The sequence below is a fragment of the Panthera onca genome, chromosome E2 (genome assembly GCF_046562875.1).
Source record: "Panthera onca isolate mPanOnc1 chromosome E2, mPanOnc1 haplotype 2, whole genome shotgun sequence".
Classification (NCBI taxonomy): Eukaryota; Metazoa; Chordata; class Mammalia; order Carnivora; family Felidae; genus Panthera; species Panthera onca.
In genome coordinates, this window is record NC_138353.1 from 60,562,134 (window position 1) to 60,581,791 (window position 19,658).

Consider the following 19,658-nt stretch of genomic DNA (forward strand, 5'->3'; position numbering starts at 1 on the left):
CCTGCACCCCCACCCCCACCCGCTTTCAGCAACGGGCTCTGACTGAGCTCACGAGGCCATGAGGCCAGACTCAGCTGGCCTGGGCGCAGTGCGTTTGGTCCAGAAAGAACAACAAGAAGAAAAGAGTCAAAAGGGGAGGTCATTTTTCCTGTTTGCCCTTTTTTTCTCCTTGGGACTGACAACAGCTTACAAGGGTAGAAGATGGGCTCTGGTGCACCAACTAACCTTCTAGAATCTTCCGGAACATTCTACCAGAGCCTGGGAACTTTGTAGACCCAGCCAAAGAAGAGCACCAACATGGGGAGAATAACCCGGGAAGTGGTTCGTGCTGGGCTGGGTGAGGTCAGGTGGCGGCCAGGCCCTCTGAGCCGAGGGACATTCCGCTTGCCTTTGTAGGGATGCCCCTGAGACTGGGGTAAGGCTTCCCAGGAGACCCTGAGTGAAGGGTCCCCACCAGTGGGCTATTCCAGGCAGCCGTGGGGGCCCCCACCGGGCCTGGCCAGAGGGAATGAGGCTGTTCAGGGGCCCAGAAAGATCAGGGAGTGTCCTGAGGATGAGAAACACTGAGGCCTGACCTTCCCCGAAGGACCGTGTTGCAGACGCTGGTTGTTGGGGGCTGTGTGATCCCCACCACGTCTGTGGGCGTCACTGATGTTCTCCCACGTGGAAATGATCTTTCCTTGCATTGCGCTGGAAACCGGCCGGTGTCCCTCAGAAAGGACTTTTCTATATTTCAGATTTGCTCTGCTTTTAAAAAACTTGAGTTGACACTAACAATTTTTTCAAACGCACCCACGAGACTAGAGACCATACCGCACGCGCACAGCAACCACTCAGCCCCACCGGACGGCCACATGTCAGACGTCAGCTCTTCTCGTCTTAAGGAATAAAACTGGGCAGCAGAGGGGAGCCCTGTGGTCCCACTGAAGGCAGCGTTTCTGTGTCCCGTGGATGCTTGTCACGCCCTCGGGGTGTCGGCCACGGTGACTTCGGGCAGAACGTGCCGCCTGCTTCCCGTGCGTGGCCTGCGGTGTGGAGGTTGCCCACGAGGCTCTAGTTCACCGTGACCAGAGAGGGGCCCCTCAACCTGTACCGCCACTTACGTTTTGCCTTAATCCCCAACTTTTCTTGCTGAAACTCCGTGCCTCTGCTCCTGTGGCTCCTGTGGCCCCAGATCACGGCTCCCTGCCTGCGCCTGTTCCTTCCAAATCCTAGACACCTCAGGAGGCAAAGCGGAAGCCCTGGGGAGGGCAGGGCCCGGGCTGGCAGGGTCAGCACCCCCGGGAACGTGCCAGAAATTCTCAGCCCCTTGGGACCTGCCAAGTCACACCCCTGGGGCCGGCTCTCTTCCCACCCACTTCTGAGTCTTTTGGGGAACTCCGCCCCCAGAGGGGTGCAGTTGTGCTAGCCACCTACAAAGGAGAGGGCCCATGACCCAGGGCAGCCCGTAGGAGTCTCCCCTGAGACAGGTCCGCAGGTCCTCAGGTGAGGCAGTGCGTTTTTTCCCAGCTGGGTTGTGATGGGCTCCCTTTGAAGCTGCAGCGGCCATTGTGCCAGGAATGGTGGAGAAGGGGACAGAAGCTGGAGCACCAGATCCAGACAACATCGCCGAGCCCCTGGATACAGCCGTGCCTGAAACCCTCCTGCCTGTGTTACAGGCACTAGAAGTTCCCTGCCGTTAAGCTGGTTTGAATGATGCTCTGGACACGGCAACTAAGGCAGGCCTGATGGACGTGGTGCCTATTCACCCTTTGTTTATTTCTGTGTCCTGGCCACTTCTAGAAGGTTCTGTGGCCTTCACTAGGCCTGCTTAAACTTGGTTCAACCTTGTCACATTTCCTGTCTGCTCTGGGCCACACGAGCTGAGGCCGGCAGGACCCTTCTGTCACCATCATGCCCTGATGCACCTGCAGAGGGAGGTGCCACCATGTGGCCCAAGACCCACGCAGGGAGTCATATGAGATCAGCACCAGGACTCGGCCATTATCACAGTCATCGCTGCCCACTGTGGGGGTGGGGGCTTCCCTGAGGCTGTGGGGACCTCCTGCTACAGAGGGAGTTCTGCATACCAGGCCCAGACACCCGACCCGGCTCTGTACCCCCAGGGGCCCCGGGGCAGCCCTCCGGGTCCCAGGAGGTGCTCCGCGTGGGGCTGAGGCATAGGGTCCTTCTCAGAGAAAACTGGAAGATCAGGGAGGGGTGGGGGAGGGGAGGCCCCTGGGTGGGGGACAAATGCCGGCTCACTCACCTCCTTTCCCACATCATCACAGATTGTGACCCATCTGTCCTTCAGGCACCCAGAAGCTGACTCCACCCCCATGTCTAGGGACCCTCTCCCGCCCCCTATCTGGCTTCTCCAAGCTCACCCAGTCCCCTTCCTGGGGAAGGGGCCTTGGGATCTGTGGCAGGGAATCTGGGGGTCCTGGGGTGGGAAGGCTGCAGGTGACTCAATAAACCCCAATCCCCTGGGGTCTCCAGAGGCTCACAAGAGTGTGCTGGGGGTGGGGTGGGACCAGGAGTCTTCCAAAAGAGGGTCTCGGACCTCATCTGCTGTCACACTGCCCCCACTCACTCTGGTCTATTTGCTGTTCCATCCATAGCCCAGGCTCAGTGCCCCAGGGCCTTAGCACGAGTGCCAACTCCCCCGAGAAGGTTCCTCCCCCACCTACCCGCAGCTCATCCCCTTCCTTCCCACTCTTCACCTTTCCAGACCACCTTGTTGGAAAGGCTCCCTGCCTTCCACCCTACGACCCCTCCCCCTCTCCCGGCTTGGTTTTCCTCTAAAAGCAGGTGTCAGTTTCTGATATGATAAACAATTTATTATTAATCAGCTCCTTGGGGCCTAATTTTTGTTTCTTTTGAATGTTTTTTAAAATTTATTTTATTTTTGGGGTGCCTGGATGGCTCAGCCACTTAAGCGTCCGACTTCGGCTCAGGTCATGATCTCGCGGTTTGTGAGTTCGAGCCCCGCGTCGGGCTCTGTGCTGACAGCTTGGAGCCTGAAGCCTGTTTCAGATTCTGTGTCTCCCTCTCTCTCTCTCCCCCTCCCCTGCTTGCCCTCTGTCTCTCTCTCTCTCTCTCCCTCTCTCAAAAATAAATAAATATTTAAAAATTGTTTTAAAGTAAAATAAAATTTATTTTATTTTTTATTTGGGGTGGGGGAGAGAGAGAGAGAGAGAGAGAGAGAGAGAGAGAGAGAGAGAATCCCAAGCAGACCCCGTGCTCAGTGCAGAGCCTGACGTGGGGCTCAATCCCACAACCCTGGGATTGTGACCTGAGCTGAAATCAAGAGTCAGACGCTCCACTGACTGAGCCGCCCAGGTTTAGACTCACAACAGACCTGAGAGGAAGGTACAGAGACTTCCCACGGGCCCTCTGCGACCCCACCAGCCTCCCCCTCATCCCCGCCCCCCACCAGAGCCATGCCTTAGCTAAGCTGGCGGGCCCGCAGGGACACACTGTCCTCAGCCAGAGTCCACAGGTCACCTTAGGGCCACGTCGGTGCGGGACATTCTGTGGGTCTGGACACGCGTGCAGAGATGAGACGCCATCATTATAATACCAGACGGGGTATTTTCGATGCCCTAAGAGTCCCCTGGGCCCCATCTACTCATCCCCCCACCGGCCCCTGGCAACCTCCGATCCTCTAGCCGGCTCCACGGAATTGCCTTTTCCAGATGCCACGTGGGTGGGCTCACACAGCACGAGGCCTTCCGGATTCGCTCCTGTCGCTCAATGTGCGTTTAAGATTCCTCGGTGCCTTTCCGTGGCTTCCGCCGCGTTCTTTTTTGGGCCGAATAACATTCCCTCGTGCGGACGGGCCACGGTGTATTTACCCCGGGTTTCGGTGGCCGTCACCAAAGCTGCTAGAGGCGCCACGTGTGGGCCTGTGCGTCTGAGTCTCTGCTCTGTGTATCCAAACCTCCCCTTCTTGCAAGGAGAGCGGCCAGGACGGGGGAGGGGCTCCCTCACAGCTCCACTTAAAGGTAATCACCTCTTTGGAGACCCTGCCTTCAAATACGGCCACATTCTGAGACACACGGGCTCAGGGCTTCGACGTCGGAGTTTTGTGGGGACACGTGTCAGCCCATGGCACGCTTCCCTTGAAGCTTTAGACAGAGCGTGGCCGTGCCGACACTTTGGTCGTGGACTTCTGGCCTCCAGGACCCCAGAATGGGATGAATTTCCGTGGCCCGAAGCCCCCAGCTTGCGCCCCGAGGGCTGTCGGCACAGCGAAGGCGTGGCTGTTGTTACTCGTCGCCCCATTTTACGGGGATCTGGGTGACCCCCCACGCCATGCCGGCGGCTGCTGGGGCTCCCGACCCTCCAGCACCCTCCTTCCACACACACGGTTGCTCTGACTGGGACGAGGGTGTCCTCTGTGCTGGGGAACTGGGCGGGCGAAGCCAAGTCCCACCTGCAGGTCTGACACAACACGGCCAGGCTGCTGGGAAGGAAAATAGCCCCGAAGAGGGTTGGCAGTGAGGTGGGAGAGGGCTTCTCACCGGAGGGGACGTGACGGGGTTGGGGGAGGTGCTACCGTGTCTCTCCTGTGGGACAGGCTCCGGGCAGAGCCGGCAGCACGTGCAAAGGCCCCGGGCCAGGAGCGCCCTGCAGGTCTGGCTCGGGCCTCATCCTGGTTCAGAACCCTGAGACCCGCCCCCAGGGCTCCTTTGTTGGGCGGTCTTGCAAATTGCCGTCAGCTCCCCTAGAAGGCAAATGTCCCCAGCCAGGCATAGCTGCCTCCCAGGTGGTGAGGACAGGCTCCCAGGCTGGCTGGAGGCAAAAATATGGCACATCGGGACATATTTGGATGTAAATATTTTCAGCCACGAGAGGAGCCGGGAGGTGAGGTGCTGTTCCCGCACGGCTCCTGGAAGCTGGGAATCTGGGCCATATGGCTCCCCTTCCAGCTGCCTCTCCTGGCGAGGAGGGGAGGGAGGCTCGTGCGGGACAGACTGCTTCCCCACCTGCCGGGGCCTAGCTGCCCCTGGGGGCGTCTGGCTGGGCCGGACCTCACCTCCCAGGCCTCGCTTTCCCATCTGCCAGGCGGGGCGGGACGGAGCCTGCGGCCCTGGTCCTGGGATGAGATGGGGCTCAGGCACGCGCCTGGGGCCGGGGGGGGGCCGCGGCATCAGCACCGTTTCTCTCCCTTGGCTCCCACCCAGGCCGGGGGAAGGACCAGATGCTCTGCGGCAGGATTGTCTGCTCGGGGCAGAAGGGATCAGAGGCCACACAGAGGACCTCAGAATCCCTGCCTCCTCCCCCCACCAGACTGAGCCCCCTGGCAGCAGACCTTCAGAGACGCCCGGGAGTCCCGGGAGATAGGAGCAGGTCAGTGCTCAGCCTGGACTGGAGGAATGCTTCCACCCAAGAACCTTCACTGGCTCCCCATCTCTCGGGGAAGCAAGGCTAATGGAGCTCAGCACTCCAGGCCCAGAGCAGCCTTTCCTCTGAGCTCATCTCCACACTGGCCTCTGGGCAGTTCTGGGACATCCCTTCCCCCAGGGCGTCCACCACTCACTCACTCCCCCAGGAGAGCTCCTCTCCCGAAGTCTGGAGTCGTGGGTGACCTAGCTGACCAAGCCTCAGAGATGGCCTGGGGCGTGGGGCCAGACTGGAGCGCCCTAGAGGGGCTCGGCTGGCTGGCGGCTGCAGGGAGGGCCCTCTCCAATTTCAAATGGGAAACGGGAACCCAGGTGGGGAGGTTCCGCGGCCGCCCCGGTCACGTGGCCAGGAGCGGCAGAGCTGTCCTGACCCTGTCTGCGAGCTCTTCTCTGCGGGTGGCTCCCAACAGGGCTGGCAGTGGCCCACGTCAGGCCCAGCAGTTCACAGGCACGAAGCTGTGTATTTCCGTGGAATGCTTCCAGCTGCAGGTAACAGAGAACCCAGCCAGCAGGGGCTTACCTAACACAGGTACCGGATTGCCCGGCGCCTAGGGGAGGGTGGCGTCATCAGGTACCTCTCCTCCTTCCGTCCTCGCTCCGTCTTCCACTGTGCGTGGGCATGTTGTCTTCTGGCGTATTGCCTCATGGCTCCAAGATCACTGCTGGAGCTCCGACTATCACAGCCTCTGGCCATCGCTTTCAAGGAAGGAAGAAAGGGAGCCAGGGAGGGCAAGCTTTCCCAGAACCTCCAGGCAGGTCTCCTCTAAGCTCATTGGCTGAAGGGTCACATGGCTGTGCCTGGTGACAAGGGAACATCCCTGGTGGTCCTCGCCTTTGGGAGGGCATGAGCTTGCCGTGGGAGCCTGGGAGGGTGGGGACAGGGGTAAGGGCTTGGGGAAGACAGGAGGGGTAGGGCCCAGAAGGAGAGGTGGAGCCTCTCTGAGGCTGACGCAGAGGTGGGCTAGGAGGGGAGGATACAGGCCTGGACCCGGCTGGCACTGGACCCCCCAGGGTGATAGGCGGCTGTGGGTCTGTCCAGGGGGTGACACCAGGCTCCAAGCCTTGTGGCGGTGCCCCGGGCCTCAGGGTTGGCCCTTCGTGTGGGCCCTGTAATGGCGGCGATGGGCGCAGGGGCCGGTCCCGGCCAGGCGCTCGGGACAGCTCTGGGGCTCCGTGGGGAGCTGACGTGGCAGTTCCCTCCGCCCGACCAGACGGGCCGCTGCTGGGTGGGGGTGTGTGCTGCTTGCTGGCCCGGTGTCCCCTCTCGTGCTCACCACCGCACTGTCCTAAGACGGCAGGACCCTCAGCGATGTCCTCCTCCCGCGGGCGGCCAGCAGGCTCGTGGAGATTCGTGTAACTTCCTGTCTGTTGCCTAGCATGTGCCGAGACCCCAGGTCAGCTTTTATTGTTTGCACTGAAAAATTCTTTTAAAGTGAAGCATCTTGAGTTCTTTAGCTCTTTGTTCATGCTCCAAATATTGATATTATGTTTACGGAGAGCCCGCGCCTGTCTCTTCCTGGCCACACCCCCCAGCACCTGTACCTGTACCTGAAACAACGGCAGGTGCTCGATGGTTATTTGTTGAACGAATGAATGCATGAATGAATGAACGAAGGAATGAATATGTGAACTACGGGCTCCTCTGTACTGGGCCCGGGAGGCTGGACGTGGCCGGCTAGGCCTCTGTGCACGTGTGTGTGTGTGTGTGTGTGTGTGTGTGTGTGTGTGTGACTGGAGCCCCTCAGGTAGGAGCCTGCTCCCCGCTGCCACCCCATGACTGAGTCCTCCTGCGCAGCCACCAGCGTGGGGGCCCCACAAGACGGGCTGGCTGAGGCCGGAGAATCTCACGTTCCACAGCCACAAGGGACGCCCACGAAACGCGGCAGGTCTCCGGGGATCCACAGGCCAGGCTGGTAAAGCAGTGGCTGTACACACAAGCCGCTGTGCCCACAGCCCCAGCTGCACACCCGGGATTCGGGACAGCCTCCCTGACTGCCCCGGGCCTCAGTTTCCCCAGCATCAGCTGGGCTGACAAGGCGTTTTGACGGGAAGCAGGCTGTTCTCTGCGCAGCCCTGAGTGCAGGGAGACCCCTGGCCGGGACTGCTGCCAACCAGCCGGAGGGCCTTGGCCACAGGACACCTTCGTGGCCGGGCGCCCCGGGCATGTTGCCACCCCGCTCCCGCCTCGAACAGTTGCTGGGGGGGGGGGGGGGGGACCTGTCTGCAGGATCCTGGTTGGAGCTGCGAAGTCCAGGCCACATCCGGCAGTGTTATCACGGTTCCTGGGAACTTCCCCCGGCCAGCAGAGAAGGTGGCCCCAGAGATACCGGGCACGGGGTGGGTGCTTTCCTGCCTGTGACACGATTAAGTAACAACAGCAGTTACTGGTGGGAAAGTCACCGCGACACTGGCCACCTGGATCGGCCCAGGCTCTGCTCTGCCTCTGTCCAAATTATCTCCGCTGGGCAGCCCGTTATCACCTCCAGGACAGACCGGAGGATTACAGCGTCCGGTGCTATGCAAGAAGCTTCCATCGAAATCTGCGGGCAAACCCGAGGGTCTTAGCCCAGGGGCACCTGGAGGGTCTCCCGCCCCAAGCAAGTCCCCATCCCCTGCCCTCTGCAACTCTGCTCCGCCGCTGACAGTCTCCTACCCCACCCTGCCTGCCGCAGGATGCTGCCTCGCTCACACCTGTGCTCCGTATGGGTTCACGTCAGCCTGGAGTCTAACTGAATCCAAAAATATTAAACCGGGCCCATCTGTTGGCCAACTGATGAACGCACATGTGCTCTGGATTTCAGAGGCAACTGGCAGCCAGTCAAAGCTGTTAGAAGCAGCACCTGCTGCCCGTTTCCCCCCTTCTGCGCACCCCCGCCGGCCCCAGGAGCCTAGCAGCCCAAACAACCCTTCCTCCGGAAGGGACTGGCTCCTCCCCACGCCCACCGGGGAGCATCCTGGGGCAAGACGTACAAAGAGCCTCACCCACCAGCTGCGAGGTGGGGACCCGCAGGGCCAGCCGGGCCCTTTGCCCTGAGACCCCACTGTGGGCACAGGAGCAGAATTTCAGCAGCGACAGGGCCAAGGTCTTCCCTGAATAGAGACGGACAGCAGCTGGGATGGCCATGGTCACCTCAGGGCCTTCACACCTGCAGTGCCCTCTGCCTGTAACACTCACCCCAGGGGCCACGTGGTCTGCTCCCCACCTCCTTCAGATCTTTGCTCAGACAAGGTTGGGACTGAACAAATATTACCCTTTTAATCTTGCTTTGGGACTCACATTGAGACCTGTCCACTGTATGTCATGAACACCTCTACTAGTCTTATTTCAAACGGGGAAGAGAAAAGAAAAAGGCGGACAGATGTTCCCTCCGTCCTCACTCTGCCCCCCCCCCCCCCCCATGAGGAAAGCGAGACCGGCCAGCAGTGATTCAGGCGTCTGATGACCAGGCTGGAGCAGGAGGCGGTGGTGTGGACGGAGAGAGGGGTGAATCTGTCGCTGCAGGAAGAGACCACAGGGCTGCCGGGCAGGTGTGAACACAGGGGCCCTGGGGGCCACAGCTCTGCCTCCTGCCTCCTGTCCTTACGGCCCTGCGGCTCCAGGGACAGCCAGATGGGCACTGGCCCTGGGCCCACAGGGAGACCAGCTGTCCCGTCCACCAAAGGTAGGGGGCTGGTGTCCAGGCAGGGGGAGAACCCAGAGGGGCCTTGTCCTCTCTCGTCGGCTCCTGCCCTGGGTTTTCACTGGGTGTGGACGTGCCGAGGCCCTTGGCAGTGGCCGTGGGGGGCTGTGGCAGGTTGGGGGCCGTCTCCTTTTGGGCTGAGGTGTGGGACCAGGGCCCCTGGGCTGCGTCCTCCCGCGCGGCCAGTGCTCTTGCGACCCCACGGAGCGGCCGGGAGCCAGGTCCCTCGGGGTCACCAGCCCCTCAGAAGACTCACGGACAGGAATCGGATGAACACGTGTGCTGGTGTTCCTACCGAGAGGCGCCCAGATCCGCGGCTTTCAAGCCTCGTTGGGTGCAGTCTATAGTGAGGAACACACGGTGCACCCAGCCGGAGCTCTGCAGGCTCACGTGCGTTCTAGAAATGCTGTGCACGTTACGTGCACGTACGCGTGCACATCTGCACACACGCACCGAGTGAGTGCCTCGCCCCGACAGGACAGCTGCTTCTCAGCGTTTCCTGCCTTCTTCGTGGTGAAGCAAGTGCACCCCCCTGCAGCTGCGCCCCAGGCCCCCCGTCCGCTGTGCGAGCCCCCGACTGTATACAGACAGTACATCTGTAACGACACTGTTTCCAAAGAAGGTCGCGTTCACAGATACCGGAGGTCACGGCCTCAACATGGCTCAGTTCAACCCGTGACAGTTAAGTATCCTGCATTTCACGCCCACATCGGCCTGGAGTGGGAGCGTTTTCCCCTGTTTCCCACACAGACAGGGAGGTGTGGGGCCAGGGGAGGGCCTGACCTGGGGCTGGGGGTGGGGGGGCGGATGGGGCTGCACACGCGGGCTGGGCCCCCGGCGGGGGAGAGCCCTCCGCAGCCCTGGAGCTCCTGGCCGCCTGCCTCACAGCCTGTGGCATTAGTCGCACTCACGTGGCTTGGACAGATCCTTGAGGAGCCGGTCACACTCCGTTGGGCCAATAATACAGGTTTTGAGGATGAGTCAAAAGCAGCATTGACTGAACGTACCCGTCGGTGCTCCTAATAGGTCACTAATCCGGGCTGCCAGGCGCACACAATCCCCTACGGCAGCCCCCACCCCCACCCCGGGCCCCCAGCCATTCCCCGAGGGTGCCAGCTCCAGCCGAGGAGGTGCAGGAGGGTGGAAGGTGTGAATGTCCTGCTAGAGCTTGGGAGGGGCTGCTCCCCAACTGGTGTGATCCCGCCTGGGGCCGCGTGTGGGTGGGCATCCTCTCCCTTACCTAGGCCCCCCTCTGCCTGCCGGGGCACACGCGGGGCACACACACTGGGGCACATGATGAGGCACACGCCGTGCCCAGGACCTGACAAGGTGTCAGCCAGTCTGTCCTCGTCCTGTCTCAGGCCATCCGGGGAAGACCCACGGCGGTTGGGCCAGAGCGGGGCGGGGATGGGGGGGGGGGTCAGGTCCCCAAGAAACACCTCCAGGGCTTGTGTACCACCCTGAGGGCAGCCCCTCTGTGGGCAGCTCCCGTCAGTGGTCTACATCTCTGTCTCCCTGGGTCTGTGTCTGTCCCTGCTCCTTCCAGGAATTTGCCCTAAGAAACCTTTTCCGGAATTGTGACTGGTCCTGTTTTCTGGGGAAAGTTTTTTTTTTTTTTTTTTAATTTTTTTTTTTCAACGTTTTTTATTTATTTTTTTTGGGACAGAGAGAGACAGAGCATGAACGGGGGAGGGGCAGAGAGAGAGGGAGACACAGAATCGGAAACAGGCTCCGAGCCATCAGCCCAGAGCCTGACGCGGGGCTCGAACTCACAGACTGCGAGATCGTGACCTGGCTGAAGTCAGACGCTTAACCGACTGCGCCACCCAGGCGCCCCTCTGGGGAAAGTTTTAAGGGAACACGCGGAAAGCTAACGCGGCCCACCGCTGCTAAGGGTCCTGGGCCTGCGGCTCATACCTCCCGCTCTGGACTCTCACCCCGACAAGGTTCTGCTGCCCAGACCCCCGCTCCTCAGGGAAGGAGCCCCAGGCTGCCCGGCTTTTCGTGGGCCTGGCTGCTGTACTGTCTCCACGAAAACCAGGCCCCGGAGCGGCACGAGGGGCGACCGGCTGGGGCACAGGTGCACTTCTGGGCACCCCATCCCCGGACGCTCAGATCCGACGCCCGCCAGAAGTTCTGGGGCTGCTGTTGAGCCGGCACGTCTGGCTTCCGTGTTCCAAAAGGCAAGAAAACACACAGACTGGGGACACCACACGGGCATCAGAGCAGGCACAAACACAGACGCCGCGTGATCAGCGGAATTTGACCAACTAGGACTGATACGTCCAGGGATCGGGGCGAGGGGAGTGGACAACACGAAGAACAGGTGGATGGCGAAGGCAGGCAGATCCAGACTCGGAAGGAGCTGCTAGAGGTCGGGACTGGGACGGAACCGGGCAGCGCCGTCATGGGCTCCTACCCGGACTCGGCAGGGTGGAGGGGGTCAGCGAGCCGGAGGGAGGCCAACGGACGGGTCCTGAGTCCACAACAAGGGAACAGAGAGCGTCCAGGAGCCATACAGCAGAGGCAGAAGGAGCACACGCACGCAGGCCTCAAACGCAGGAAGGAAAGGCCAGAGAACCGGGAAGAAACTTGGGACAGAATTATGGCCAAGGACTTCACCAAATTAATGGCAGACAGCAAACCACAGCCCCTAGAAGCTCGGAGAAGACTGAGCAGGACAAGGACAAGGATCCCCCACGAACCCCCCCACGCTCACACGTCTTACATCCAAAGTGCAGAAAACAAGAAACAGAGCCAGCGTCCTGTGAGGGGCCAGAGGGGTGTCACCCGCAGAGGAACGGGGGGAGCGCCACACGGGGTCCCTGTCGGGAGCCGTGTGGCAAGGAAACCGTGAGAAATGAACACCACCAACCCGGACGTCATTGCAATTGCCTTCAAGATGGGGAAACGGGTCTTCAAACCACGACGGAGGGCATGCAGCCCCGGCTGACGTGCCTCGCAAGGAACTTCAGGAGGGGCGCCCGGGGGCTCAGTCCGCTGAGCATCTGACTCTTGGTTTGGGCTCAGGTCATGATCACACGGTCGCGGGATGCAGCCCCAGGTCAGGCTCTGCACTGAGAGTGCAGAGCCTGCTTGGGACTCTCTCTGCCTCTCTCCAAGTAAGTAAATAAAGGTTTAAAAAAAGAGATTTTCAGGCAGGAGTAGATTTATGCAGGTCAGCAACTTGGCTTTACAGAAATAAAAGTGCATCCAAGAAGATACAAATGAAAGTAAAATAAAACCCTTTAGTTTTCCAATCCAGTGACCCTCAGACTGGGCACCTCTCTCCTCAACGGCCGGACGCTTGGTGGACGGCCCGGGGTCAGGACGGCCCCTTCCCTGCCGGACATAGCCACCCGTCTCAGTGGCACATGGGCTGCGTGCTCCAGGGCAGTGGGGTTGGAGTGCAGGGAGCCAGGGCTGTACGAGTGGGGTCAGAGGGCATGCAGGGCCCCTGGGCCTCTCGACGGGGAGTCGCTGTTGAGGCTGGGACCGGGCGGTGTCAGGGGAGGATGGGAGGAGAGCCGGCGGGGCCAGGGAGGGAAGAGGCTGGCCTGGACCCCATTAAGGTAGAGCGGCAGGTGGAGCGGTGTGGAGGGGAGCTCACTCTGCACCATCAGCTGGCTGGAGATGGGCACCTTCGGGCGAGATGGGCCCGCAGAGCAAAGCTCTGAGCTGGTGGCCAGAGAGGAGGCGTGTCAGAAGCGGCTGGGGGAGCAGGCGCAAATGAATGGGAAGAGATCGGGGACCCGGTGCTGCACCTTCCAAAGTTGTCGGAGGGCAGAAGAGGGCCTCGGAGCAGGCAGGCGGTCCAGGGGAGAAGGGACAGTGCCAGGGAGAGACAGGGCCCCAGGGACAGTGCCAGGGGAGAAGGGACAGGGCCCTCTGCCAGCCCGCTGGCCTCGTGCCCCTGCTGGGCTCTCTGTGCGTGGCAGACTCCCCGCCTGGCAAGGCTCCCTGCACCTGGGCTGAGCCCATCCCACAGCCCTGGACCCTTGCATCCTGGCTGTGAAGATTTGGTGCTAAAAATTGGTGCCACCTGAGGGAGGAGACAGGTGGGAAGCGGTGCCCAACCCCCACCTTCTCCTGCCCCTCCCCCCAGCCCCACCCGGCTGCCGGCATCCTGGCACACAGCCAGCTGGCCTGGCCACTCGCTTGGCTGGCAGAGGCTAGGCTGGCTGTGGCTGGCTGTCATGTGGCCCGGTGCGACCCGGTGAGTCCTGGCAATTTGGCATGCCGCCCCCAGGGAGCCCCAGGCTCACCTTTGCTGTCCACACCCCAGGGACCGGCTGTGGAAGAGGAACCCCGCTGCCGGGTCACTTTCCATTCTCTGCACACCTTTGGGCAGGTCCCATGGCCTGTCTACACCTCCCGCTCCTCCACTCCACGGGGCCGTGTGAGGATCTGGGGAGTTAAAATGTGCCTCGGGCAGGCTGGGGTCGGTCAGGCTCGGTGAGGGTGGCGATTGTCACCGCCCGCTGGCATCCATCATCTTGGCTTGGCTCAGGGGACGCTTCCTCCCCCTGGACCGCCTGTATCACCCGACCTCCCAGCCCCAGCTCAGGGCCCTGGGCCGCCTTTGCTGGTTTCCCCAGGGGCCGGCGATGCCTCTGCAATGACGCACTCCCTGACCTTCCCTACGGCAAGGGTACACCCCGCCCCTGCTTTCTGGAGAGGCAGTATTTCCTCCAGCGTCGGGCGGGGTCCCCTGGCATCGTGGCCCGTGCAACGTGTGGGGACAGAGCGGCAGCTTCGGGAGGCGCCAAGGGCCTCGTTCTGTGAGCGGGAACGAGAGCCACCACAGCCAACCTGTCACCACCGCCAAGTAACGTGAGCAAGGAGCAAACGCCTGTGGTTGGCCGGACGCCGCAGGGCCGGGGCTGCCCGGGGCCATCGCGCGCAGCAGCGTCGGTCTCCTCCCCGCTGCCCGGGCCTGGTTAACGCCAGCTCGCAGACGGCGGCACGTACGCACGCACGCGGCGCAAGGCGTGGGGACCGACACGCCCACTTTGCACACGAGGCAGAGGACGCTTCCGTCGCTTTGTACCCCCCAAAATCGCTTCTCCCCGCCCCCAGTTCAAGCACCCACCGGACCGCTATCCTAACGAGATGCGTTTGGCCCTTCGGCACGGCGGCAGGGTCACGCGGTACACACGTTCTGCGCCCGGCTTCCGCGCAGCGGCACGACGCTCCGGGGACGTGCCCGTGCCCTGAGTCCCCACGCCGTCCTCCCGGCACGCGAGCACCTGTACCTGTGGACGCCGGGTTCTTCCCGGTGTTTCGCTATCGCGGGCTGAGCTACCGCGGACGTCTGTGCGCAAGACCGCTGGTCTTCCCTTCCTTCCCTTCCTTCGGAGGTGCCTCCGAGCGCAAGCGCCGGTCACGTGGCAAGTACGTTCACTTTCGTGAGAAATTTCCCAACTGTCTTCTCAGGTACTTGCCCTGATTTTACGTCCCCACGAGTTCCACTTCCTTGCTAACATCTGATAGTCAGGTTTTTTGTTTTTTTGGAATTTAACAAGACATTTTTGTTTTTGTTTTTTTAAGGAGAGAGAGAGAGAGAGCGGGGTGGGGGGGGGGGGTGGAGAGAGGGAGAGATTCCCAGGCAGGCTCCGTGCTGTCAGCACCGGGCCGGACTTGGGGCTCGATCCCACGAACCGTGAGATCATGACCTGAGCCGACATCAAGAGTCGGACATTCAACCGTCTGAGCCACTCAGGTGCCCCAGGTTTTTCTTTTCTTTTTTCAATTTGAGTCTTTCTAGTTGATGTGCAGCGATATGCAATGAATTGGTATTTCTCCGACTAGGGACGTCGAGCATCTTTTCACGTGGTCGTTGGCCATCTGTCTGTCTTCTTTTACCCAAGTGTCTAATGTTTGGGCCACGTTTCGTTGGGTGTCTGTACTTTTGTTGCAGAGCCACAAGAATTCCTTATGAATCGTCAACGCAAAGAGTCACATGTACGTACTGTGCGTATTTTCTCTGTGTCTTGCTGTTTCGTTTCGTTAACGGAGTCTCGGGAAGAGCAGAAGGTGTTACTTTTGACGAAGTCCTATTTTCTACTTTTTCTCCCACAGCAAATGTTTTTTGTGTCCTAGCTGAGGAATCTTTGCTGGTCGGCGTTTCTTGTCCTTCCGGAAGTCACGTACCCTTCGCTTCTACAAACTGGCGTAGGACCCACTTCCTGTGGGGTGGGGCTCAGGGGGAGACCAGGTGACCCCTGCTGCCATCTCCCCTGCCCCGAGCCCTGGGTCTTCCTCGTCACAGCCCAGCCTGGGCCCAGGTGTCCGAGCCCAGGGTGCTAAGAGGGCGGTCCCGCACACTGGACAAGTGCCCTGAGGCTCATGACAAAGGACCGCAAACCTGCCCCTGGCAACAACAGAAATATCTTCGTTTGCAGCTCTGCAGCTGGACGGGGCCTGGCTGGCCCAGGGGAGTGGCCTCAGGGACCTGGTCTGGGCTGTGCCCCAGGAGACAGAGCGGTTCTCCGCAATCATCAGGCCTGCGGACCCGAGGTGAGCCTGTGGCCCAGGGCCCGGGGCCCGGAGCGCGGGCCTGTCTGCCGTGGTGTCCGCTCTAGCCCAGGGCGGAGGAATGTGGTTTGGCTCCTGGGACCGAGGGCATGGGAAGCTTATGTTCAGCTAGAAGAACAGGAAACCCCAAATCCCACGAGATTCACCTGGAGGCTGGAGTCTGCACCCTGGCTGGAGGGAGGGGGCCGTTTCGGGTGGGAGACATTTGTGGGGGGGACAGGAAGGAACAGGGGCTGGTCTAGGCGGACATGGGGTGGGGGAGCTGTAAGAGCAGTTTGGACAGACCCTAACTGAACACCTGGCCCCCGGCGAGGACGCTACCAGGGAGCACACGGCCTTTTATTTCTGTTACTAACTAGGGCTTTGCGTGTGGTGCCTAAGGGCCTCTACCTTGGAGGGGCCTGGCCTTCACGTGGGGGCATGAGGGCCGCCCCCGCTGGCCCTGCCGTGTCCGGGCTGACCCCATCTCTCCAGCTCTTGGACCTCAGTGTCTCTGGCTTGCAAACAGTGTCTGCCGTGTGCTGTGTGGGGTGGGCAGCCCTGGGGACCGTCCTCTGTCCTGGAGGTGCCTGGTGGGCCGTGGGGGTCTGCGTCACGCCTTGCCACCACCGGCCTGAGGGGCCTGGCTGTCCTTGGGCTTGTCCAGCTCCCACCTCCGCTGAGCCTTTAGTCCTGGCCCCCAGGGGCCAGAGCCCTGCTGGTGTGGAACCTGGGAGCTGCGTGCAGGGGGAGCGGCACCCCAGATCCCTGGGCAGGGAGTGGCTTAACGTGGGAATGCCCCTCATCCCAGGGACACCTTGGTCTGGCCCATCTCCCAGGAGTCCCTCCCAAGCCCAGGGGCTTCTCTCCAACCCCCATGGCAGTCATCGGAGGCCCCCCCACTGGGAGCGGTGGCTGGTGGGAACAATGGCTTAAGCGAGCCTCAGCATCGCCTCCGGCTTTGACCCTTCTCTTTAGTGACGGAAACCACACTGGTCCGCACCAGCTGCCAGCCTTTCTGTTCTTTAGCACGAATTGTGGAAAATAACATATCCCAAACAGCACACAGATTCTCTGATTTCCTCTTTTTAGAACATCCAAAGCCACGTCTAACCCCCCCTGCTGCAGTGGCCTCTGGTGATCGCACTCTTCATAAGCACCGGCTCGTGCCGTGACCTGCAAACACAGGCCACCTAAGTCCCTCGGTCCGTGGGGGCCACCACCATATTGGTCTGGGTGGGCCGGGCTTGCCGCCGGAGCAGGTCAGTCGGCAAGACTTTTTCCTTCTCGTGCAAACATCATTGTGAGTGGAGCCCCCCCCCCCCGCCCCCGCCCTGCTCAGACCTCCCAGAGCCACAGCCTCAGCACCTCCAGAGAGGAGCTGGAGCCCCAGGGGGTATGTGCCCTCCTAACCACAAGGGGCTGGGAGATGCGGGGCTGCGGGGGGCGCAGGGGCAGCCCAGCTCCTACACACCCACACTCCCCACGCACAGCCTGGTGCTCAGGCCTGAGCCCTCCGCTTGGGTTAATGTGCTCGTTCAACTAATGTTTGCAGAGCACCTTTGTGGGAGCAGGCACCAGGCTTGCTGCTATAGATTTGGGGTGGGCAGGGATGGGGTCTCAGCCATGTGGGGACGGTGTGAGTGCCCAGAGCTGCCCTAACAGGTGGCCGCAGGTGGGCACCTCGACAACAGAGGTCTCTTTGCTCCCAGTTCCAGAGGCTGGAGTCTGAGATCCAGGAGGGGATGCACCCCCTCCAGAAGCTCCAGGGGAGGGTCCTTCCAGCCTCGTCCACCCCCCGGGGGCCCAGGCGTCGCTGGGTTTGCGGCTGTGTCCTTCCACCTCCGCCTCTGTCCTCACATGGCTTCGCCCCGTGTCTGCATCTTTCTCTTACAGAGACTTTAGTCATTGGATTGAGGCCGCCCCTAATCTAGGATGGTGTCACTTTGAGGTTCTTTAATCACATCTGCAAAGACCTTTTTGAACACGGTCACATTCACGACCCACATCTGGGATCAGGATGGGGACATATTTTTTGGAGAGATGCTATTCCACCCAGTACAGGGGCGCTGGTGACACTCAGCCAGGCTCTCGGGGGAGGCCCGGCCCCTCGGCCCCCTGTGTCACACACTCTGGCTAACGGTCGCAACGGGGATCTGACCACCCTGCCCCTCAGAGGACGGACGGAGCCAGGAGGCCAGCAGCCGGTGGCGGGTCTTTCCTCCCTGCCGGCTCTGTGCCCTGCACAGACGCATCTTGCAGGCCCGGCCCCTCGGCAGTCCCTCTCTGCCACGAGTCAGCAGCGGGGAGCAAGGTGGCGGCGACTGATAACCCCTCAGAACCTCGGCTTCCTCGTCTGCGAAGGGGAGATAATCACGTCTCCCCCACATCCATGGAGGCAGGCGAGGGGAAGGAGGCTCGGAGTGCCCGTCCCTCACCTGTGACGGGCCCGGCCCCCCCCCCCCCCCCCCACACACACCCGCGGTCCCTCAGGGGCTGCAGTTAAGGCTTGCTGAGACCGATTCCTCCCTGGGGCTCTGCTGGGAGCTCGAGACCGGGGCGAGGGGTGTGCACCTGCACGTCCAGGGCCCTGGACCTGGAGGGAGTGGCCCTGTGGGAGGGACCTGGCGGGGAGGGGCACCGGGGAGAAGACGGGCCCACGAGGCTGGAGAAGGGGGCGCCGGGTCTTCACCCCGCCTCCCCTTTCCCGCAGCCCGGTCAAGGGGCCGGGGCAGCAGAAAGATGTGAGCGACCACAGAAAACACTCCCTGAAAGCCATGAAAATGAAGTCAATAAAAGAGATAAAAATGGAAATATCAAGACAGCAACTTCTTCTCTTCTGATTACAAAGCAGGCGGCGGGGGCGGCGCGGGCAGGCGGGAGCAGCTGTGCAGCCGGGCCGGCCCGATAAGGGCCAGGCAGCCTGGGCCCGCGAGATAAAGCCGCGCGGCCGCCTCCAGCCCGCCTGGCCATCAATATTCACACGGCCGAGGCTGGCGCTCCAGATACGGCAGTGCCGCCGCCCGCCGCTGCCGAGGCCTCGTTAATCTGCTCGCGGGCATTTAAATGCCGTGGAAAATGCGGAGTTGAGAGTGGCTTGACACTGGGTTCCCCCCCCCCGCCCCCCTCCCTGGCCATTGTCTCCCTCCTTTCTCTCGTTCATGAAGTTTTCAGATGCAGGCAGAGGACCGGAGGGGAGCGGGAGCCGAGGTGCAGACACCTGACGGAGGGAGGGGTCCCCCCCAGGGGCGGAGGGGTCCCCCCCAGGGGCGGCGGGCCCTGGCTTTCGGGGCTTTGGGGGCCACGGTCACCAGGAGGAAATGGCTCTGCAGAGTGTGAGCCAGGGGAAGGGCCCCCCCCCCCAAGCCTCATCCTTCTGAGTCTTTCTGTGTGGGGCGTGGCCTCTTCCTCCTGAGCTGTCAGCCCGCCGGCAGAGACAAAGGCTCAACACAACCATACAAACAAACGCACAATTACGGGAAAAGAACAGTAAGGGATGTGACGCAGGCAGAGAGGTGGGAGGAGGGAAAGCCGACCACGCCCCTCTCCCCCGACACCCTCCGTGGCTCCCATCTCCAGAGGGAAAACCTCAAACTCCCAGAGGTCCCAGCCTCCTTCCTCTGGTTTGTTTTTAAAGTCAGGCTAGTTCTGCACAGGGCCTTTGCACGTGCTGTGCCGCCTCCCAGGGGCCCTCTTCTCCCAGACGTCTGCTGGGTTCCTCCGTCGTCTCCTCCAAGTCTTTGCCAAATGTCACCTCCGCATAGAGCCCTCTCTTAACCGCCCTCCTGCCTCCCTAATCCCGGTTACTGCATTGTCCCTGCCTCGCTCCCAAAGTGGTAGTGCCACAGGAAGAGCATCTGAGTCTGGTTATCCACTGCTGAAACCTCAGGGCCTGCCGGGCACATGGTAGGTGCCCACTGCATACTCAGTGCTGAAGGAGAAGGACCATCACAGAGGCGCCTCGGCCATGTGCTGGAGGTGGGAAGGTGTCGTGGTGATGTCACAGGAGCTGTGGTTACACTGACCACACCCCGACAGATAGACCACACCCACACCCACTGACCACACTCAGCAC

At 61.4% G+C, this 19,658-nt stretch overlaps 1 long non-coding RNA gene across 1 annotated transcript; it reads left to right on the forward strand.

Annotated features, from left to right (window-relative positions):
* The first annotated feature begins 14,678 nt into the window (after positions 1-14,678).
* Positions 14,679-18,387, forward strand: LOC132690019 (uncharacterized). Its single transcript, XR_009615199.3, has 5 exons — positions 14,679-15,031; positions 15,149-15,284; positions 15,472-15,586; positions 16,676-16,845; positions 17,480-18,387. It is a non-coding gene; the product is annotated as an uncharacterized LOC132690019 (long non-coding RNA).
* Positions 18,388-19,658: the final 1,271 nt, after the last annotated feature.